Here is a 7,806-nt window from a genome sequence, read left to right as displayed (position 1 = left end):
CAGMAGACAACAGCCAAACATCTCTGAATCTTTGGTAATTAGAACCTGCCTTCATCTCTCTCCAGGCTGACATACTGTAAAATGCAACCTGTGTCRTCCTTTTGTTTTACCACGGTAATAAAATGTCTGATGGATCACCACCTACAAACCTTGCACTGCAGCACGGCATCAAAGACAAACTGTCACACAAACCTGCTGACACAGAAGTCCTTCATCTACGAGCACGAGTATTATTATGCATTTTTCTCAAACATGACCAAAATATTGTCACATTAAAATAATGCTTTCACAGGGTGAGACAGTCAGGGACATTCATTTCTCATTTAGGATTGTACATGTGTTTCTACTTCTTAAAATGTGATTCTTGACATTTTGGGGGGGGGGGGGAAACTAATGCAAATCATGTATGACATGCACAATAATTTTGATTTTTGTTATAATTCATATCTAATATAAAAGAATATAAAAGCGGAGAGAAATGTATGATTTCAAAGAGATGTCACAGTGAAACCTTTGRCTTTTTCTTTATTATTTATCTCAACTGCTTATTTTTTGTAAGTAGCAGGATTACATACTTTATCTAGATTGATAGTTTTTYCTCYGTCTGCTGCAGCAGAAGCAGAGAAGGGCTCATCATCTGGTTTGATAAAACAACTAAACGAATAGATGAAGATGCGAGAGACGCCAAACTCAATCTGTGAATTTGGAAAACAACAGCACCACCTGCTGCTTCATAGACTAATTATGTCCAGTGAAGTGCTAGAAAAGATCACCTATATTTAACATAAAACTGAACACCCCCCAAAAAAGACCACAAATAAAGAAAACTAAAACAAGATGACTTAAAGATGGCTCTAAATACCATAGTGGACGTAGTAGAGAYTCCTGCTGTAGCCGCAGGAAAGGGAGAGAACATTTTCTCTGTCATTGTCATTTGTGACCTTGCTCTGAGTATGTCACTGTGTGAACTTGTTGACATTTTGTGATTTTACACAACAMAGCCCTTTTTGAAACCTGGTACTGAAAACAGTGAAAATCTGAATCTTAACTTGATTTGAGTGATTTGAAAACCCTTTTTTATGGTATATTGTTTCATTAATCCTTATAACWGAAGATAGCACAAAWAAATACATAAATAATGCTGTTTAGTTGTGTTAATAAATCACAGAATCGCAAAAGTTACCAGTRTGCAACTTATAAAAAATATATTTTAAAGAAATATTTGTTAAAACGGTCACTATGTCATGTCAATATCGTATGAGACAGATCACATGTGGAAAAAAATCAAGCTCCTCCACCTTCTCCTAGTGCTACTATGGATAGCTTTCGCAWGACCGGACCGGAAGTAAGTTACCCYGGCAACGCGCCATCTTGGTAGAGAAGACTACTTGGAGGTGTACTCTTATTCATGTCTTAAAGTGTATTTGTCTTGGTAAGCAATCGCTAAACATGAGCAGAATTACCGATGCTTAAGTTCGGTTTTTTAGTTCAATGTCTAGCAATATTATATCTTATGAAAATAGTAAACAAAGCATGTATGTTTGCTGAGAAATGATAATGTGATTAGCTAGATGCACACTTTAGGACTCGAGTATATTGAAAGTTTAAGCACCAGAAACAGGAAAAGAAAAAATAAAAATAAAAACATGAACCAGATTAAAATGTGGTTACCCAACGGAAGTTGTCATGTTGCCTCCTTCTCGACTWCCTGAAAAGTGTGATGCATAATAAACAATCGGAATGTAAATCTAAGCAAACTAACATTATGTGATTGTAAATATGGCCATAGCAGTGATGGAGCCAAGTGTTGCAGCAAGACATGAATGTTTGCATTGTGTATTTAACGACTCATACTCTGTCAAAATGAATCCGTCATGTAAGTTCAATACAATATCGAATAACAGCATCACAGTTTCGGATATTTTTCGGAACTTTTGAAAATATTCTTACCGYAAATGAAGTGATGATCGGCGCAAACCCCTGATCTGTGTTTCCTCTGAATATTAGCCAGCCACATTTGTTGATGCGCGATGTTTGGTAGCAAAGTTTGCTGACCTTTATGAAATGTAATGAGAACTTCTCTTTACTGTTTTATCGCGTTTGTTTTTACACCGAATCTTACAGTATCCAAACATTGTGGTTCTCCTACTTGCAATCAATGAAATGGAAAGCGGCTACCGTGCCGTCAAGATGACGACACAATACCCGGCTGTAGGAAGTGCGACATTATGAAAGAATTAATTAATTTATTTTTTTTACAAACCCCAAGACAGTAAAACTAAGAAGTATTCAAATAAAAATTCAGAAATTAGAGGAATGGCACAATTAATTAAAAAGAAAGGTGAATTGATACAACAGATGAATAAATAGAAAAATTAAATTWAAAAAAACCACTAAAAACAAAGGATGTTTTGGGTTAAAAAGCTGCTCAATAATCTACGATAATGTTGAGAAGTGTCTTAGCATCACGATTCACAATTTCTTTAAGTCCTTTTACAAAGAAACTTGTGTATTTGTATATTTTTCAAAGAATTAGTACAGTGTGCACCAAAATGATGTGTTTTCACAGTCCAGGATAAGACAACAACAAAAAAATTCTTTTTGGCAGAGTTTTCGTAGCTGAGAAATATTTGACTTAACCATTTAAAGACATCTTGCTAAAAATCTTTGAAGAACTTACAATGAAATAATAAATGGTCCATAGWATAGCAATATCATTGTTGCAGAAAGAACAGTTGGTTACAAAAACAATCAGAGCCAGGAAGAGGAAGATGGTATTAGTGCTGTCGATCATGCCCCTGTACCTGCTGCTCAATGTGCTAATGGTGGATGAACAATATACCCCAGGACAACTGCTTATTCTCTGTCATTGGTGCCCATATAACTAGCTTGAGCATTAATGACAGACTCTGCTATCAGCTGTAGTGTAGCAGAGAAGAAGAGGGAACATGTGAGCAGCGCATACACATATAGATTGACAGTATGACTCTTCTCTTGGGTCTGATTGGCTGTTTCTGATCGAGSAGAGTATTTCTGCAATTAGCACTGAGCACACTGTGATTAGGAAAAGGAGTTAAATTTTTAACAGATTATCTGCTTTTTTACATCACGACATAGTGGCAGTGTTAAAAAAATATCCACACAATATATTAATAAAAGTTACACATTGCAGTTTCTAAACAATACAAAAATACTTTGCTGCTTTTGATCGTTTAGCTTATGATTATATTGGGCAATTTGTGGTGGAACCACTAGTTATGAGAAATGTAATATTTGGTAAATATGTAGTATGTGTGTATAGTGCCATACACAACTTATTTACAACTTTTTATCTTTTTGCTCATTTTATGACAGCAAAATCAATATTTAAAATGATAGATTAAAAACTTTTCAGACAATGTTAGTTAAAGTGTGCATTTTCRACACGTTCTTGTGTTTTTTTGTTTGGTTTTCAGAAAATGGTGTCAGCATTCCTGTTAAACTCAGATCAGATTAGTTTGAGAGACGAGTTAACCAAGTGAGATAGTGGTCAACACCGTAAGGTGGCTCGTCCACACTCAGAGCTAAAAACAACAAACCTGATACCTTTTAACACTTCGTCAAAGATGGACTGCTCTTCTCTTTATGGCTCCTTAAACATTACAAACACAAAAGAGAGTGTACAAGCAGATGGATGCACATGCAATCCATTATCTGCAGTCAACCGGACACTATCCTAGATGCACAGTCAAACACACACAGATACACACGCATACACACAGTGAAAAAATCCATTTGCACTCTTTTGAAGTCATAGAAAATCGGACCAAAATTGGAAGCCAGTCTGCATTGTGCCAGTCTCCTTTTGGGTGAACTGAAGAAATATTAAATCTCAAATGCACGAGCGCATACCGTGCACAAACACGGCCAGGTATGCAAAGGTACATACATGTGCAACCACAGACAAGCAGCACAGGGTGGTAAAAGGTCCGGACCTGAGARACCCATCTGTGAAGAAAAGGGGCGGGGTGGGTGAGAGAGAGGCGAGATAAGAAAAGGAAAATGATCACACTGTGAAGCTGAGGTGTGAAGAAAAGAAAGATGGTCATGCAATTTGGATTGGAGCAATATTAAAGCATCCTTTGGCTRTGGGGTGTATTAGTGTAATACCATTCATTTTATCAGAGTCAGGACCTACACTTGGCACCTTAAAATGTTTAAACACTTACATGTCATCATTCACAGTTTTTTTTCTTGTTTACCAAAAGAAACATGCTTTATATGACTGCACTTTTAACCCATGAACAAAATATATACAATGAACTGAAGAAAAAAAAAATGGCATCAGAGCTAATTAAATATTTATAAAAAAGAAAAAAAAAATCCATACAAACATGGATTCTGACTATTTGCGTGCACTTTCATCCCAGTGTTCAGAGAAACCCATTAGGGAGTAGCGAAACCCATGAGGATCAGATTGATTAGGGCCGAAGTTCTTAGCCGTCCTACTGAGGATTAAAGCAGCTGAACGTTTCACTTAAAGCCACGTGGAGATCAAAAGAGAGGATTCTGTTCTTTTTTTTCCTCACCTGCTCCTCCTTCTGCCTCATTTCTTTCTCCTTCTGCCTCATTTCTTTCTCATTCCGCTGTTGGCTTTCAGCTGTATTATGACAAGAACTACAGATCGTCTCGTTCACAATTACAGACCCAGCCCCAGTGCCTCAACGTCATTAGCTCTCCATCTGTCAGCTCCCCAACAGGTTCCCACTGTAGTGGCCAAGGACTCTGTTTGTTACATTCTTAGCTAAACTCTGAACTCTTCAGTTGAAATCCTTGTTTTCTGTCATTTTCACATTCGTCTTTACCTCATCCTTTTTCGCTTACATCATCTTTATCCACAGTAACCCGTCTCTTTCCTTCCAATTCTCATCCAGCTGAAGCTTTTCTCTGCACTCCTCTCACTCCCTCCAGTTTGTCTCCTCAGACATTCTCCCCAAAGTAGACTTGGGTCTTGTGCTGCTGGTCAGCAGGAGATTAGCAAGCACAGAGGATGGGAAGCATGCGAGAACCAGTTTGCACTCACCTAGAAGTCTAGATAATTCACAAGTTTTGCAGACAGAAAAGCAGCTAACCACATTCGGTTTCTTGCATCACATATTCAACTCTCACAGTGCAGAGACTCTCCACATTTGATACAATTTTTTTTATGCGAACTTGAAGACTAAAATAAATGTGTAGTGTAGTTCATACATGTTTGCATCTTGATGCATGGAGGATAAGATGTAGCCACAAATAGTAGCAACGGTGACACTGGTCTCAGCAAATGGGCTGTGTGGGTAACTCTATCTGTGGAGGGGGAATACAGCAGCGGTTGGGTAATGGAAAGGTCATTTACCCAATCCCCCAGGTACGGGGGGGGCTGGTCTGACACGGCTCGTTTGTCACAGTTCAATAACTGCCACTCCAGGGAGTGTGAGGGAGAGACAAAAAAAATGAGTGAGAGAAGGYGGGGAGCTGTGTGCGCGCACTTGTGTGTGTTTGTATGTGAACTGCAACCCCGGTGAGTGAGAGTGGGCTCAACCCCTGGAAGCACAGCTGATTCCCAGGGCTTGTCCTTCCATTTGAGGCCTCAAACAGGGTCATGGCGAAAGCCAAGCACCACAGACTCAGACACTGAGAAGTGAAAACGTGTAAGCCTTGACCTGGAAGGAATTTTTTTTTTCCCTTTCTAAGTGGTAGATGTTTGGTTCTCCATGAGGGAATAGTTACTCTCTTTCTGAACCCAAAGATCATTGCTCTAGAATAGTGGCAAACTTCAAGCCGAGACTTTTGATCAAGTGGTGAAACCAAAATAAAATCTGCATTTTTGAATGCAGGAGGATGGTTATRTGGGCGTTTAAAGAACAGATTTCAAACATTAAATGTACTTGGTAGTGTTAATATTTATATTTAAAAAAATTCTTAAGTTCTTCTATTTTTATATTTCATWAATTTTCTTTGTAATATAAAATATTCAACCTTGGGCAGGATRCCACAGTTAGGCCCTCAGCCAGATGGAGCCTGCAGCTTAAATAAAAACACTTTCATAGAACATAAAAGTCACAACTCAAATCTGACATATTTGTTCACAATTCGTTGAATTGTTATATTTAGATGTACATCAGATACAGTTAAACCTGTGCATAGTATTTATGTGAGTGTTGAGTTTTTWAAAAATGAATTGAAGAGATTTCTAGCTTAACTTTCATTTAATTTTATTATATGTTCGCCAATATTTAGTTCTATTGCATGTTTTATTTCATTTTAATACCATTATTATTTTTGGTTTACATTTTATGACTGCTATATTACAAATCTTTTGGCTTAAGTGTTTTTTCTTAAACAATTTTTTTCAAATTATTTTTAAATGTAGGTTTTTATATTTCCACTGATTGTTTTAATATTGAATTATTATTGTACTTCACCCCCTTTTCCTGTTGTTGTGTCCTTTTTCATTTCTGCAAAGCACATAGTGTTGCACACATGAAACAGAAAGTGCTCTATAAATAAAAACAGGGTGTGTTATAACACTACTTTAACCGAAACTCTTTATTAATTTATGAAAATTAACTTTGTTGAAAAAGCTTTCAGAGTTAAATGAGGCTGTTATCCCCTAAATATATATGTATATGTAATAAATAAAACAAATAAACAAAAACACTTAAGCCCACCAAGTGCCATTATTCTCAGTTGGCTGTATTGATTTGTACTGTCCCTTTAACATGTTGTTTGGTRTGTGACAGAACGATCCCTGGACTTCTTGAGAGGCCCAAAGATTTTCACACATCTCATTGAGCGGCTGGTGAGAGACGCCACTGTCTGTCCTTCTCYTCCTCACTTTGAAAATCAATAAGATGCTTCCGTGTGCTCATTCACGTGGATCGGTGTCTTCCCTGAAAAATGCCCGAGGCACAGATTTGTACTCCTGTGAGCTTGACTGAGGAGCTCTGGGATTCTGATGTCCRTCCCTCCTTGGAGATTTAGGAACTATTGTCTCTGTGCAAAAGGTGGGTTTGATCCTAATGTTGTCAGGCCCGGCTTTGATGTTCTGGTTTATGTCTCCCTCTTGTGGCCATKACAGAAAAAAACAGATGAGTTAAGAAATACTTTGAGAAAAGGAAAGGCAATTAAGTTGGGTTATCATACATAAATAATTTTAGTATTATTGTATTTAGATGTTTAAAAAAAGTTATTTGTCCCCCTGGTAGATTTAGGTATAGAATACTGGTGAATTTATGATAGCAAATGATCTATGCTTCTGATGATATTAGTTCAAACTTTTCAGCTCACCATTGTGAGCCTGGTTGAAGTGCTCAATGATTGGCTGCTGGACAACTTGCAAGACAGCAGTCTCTCCCCCATGACTGTATAGACTCCAGTTCTGTCCTCAAAATCAACTTTCCTGCAACTTTTAGATGCGTTGTTTGTCCACWAAGCCTAAATAAAACGAATGGGTTGTTGCCAGGCACCTGAAGAGCTGAATGACTGAATGCTGATGAGGAAATCCGGCCAGTTGGTTCAAGTGTGTTGGAGAAGAGATGAATGGAAGTTGCAGGAGGACTGGATTTGGGCTGCAACATGGCCACAACATGGCAACAAAATAACATTACTGCATTAAAAATCACTTTTTAAAATTTAGTTAAATATTTATTTAACGTTTTGAGTTGAGTTATTGAAATGAATGTGCATTTCAATATCAGATTTGAGTGAGATGTACCTGTAAAAAGATAGTATTTCCTTTTGTCTGAGCCATAAACTTTGAATTAAAAAAACACATACAGGAGCAAA

The sequence above is a fragment of the Poecilia reticulata genome, linkage group LG3 (genome assembly GCF_000633615.1).
Source record: "Poecilia reticulata strain Guanapo linkage group LG3, Guppy_female_1.0+MT, whole genome shotgun sequence".
NCBI classification, from domain to species: domain Eukaryota; kingdom Metazoa; phylum Chordata; class Actinopteri; order Cyprinodontiformes; family Poeciliidae; genus Poecilia; species Poecilia reticulata.
This window is presented reverse-complemented; position numbering follows the sequence as displayed.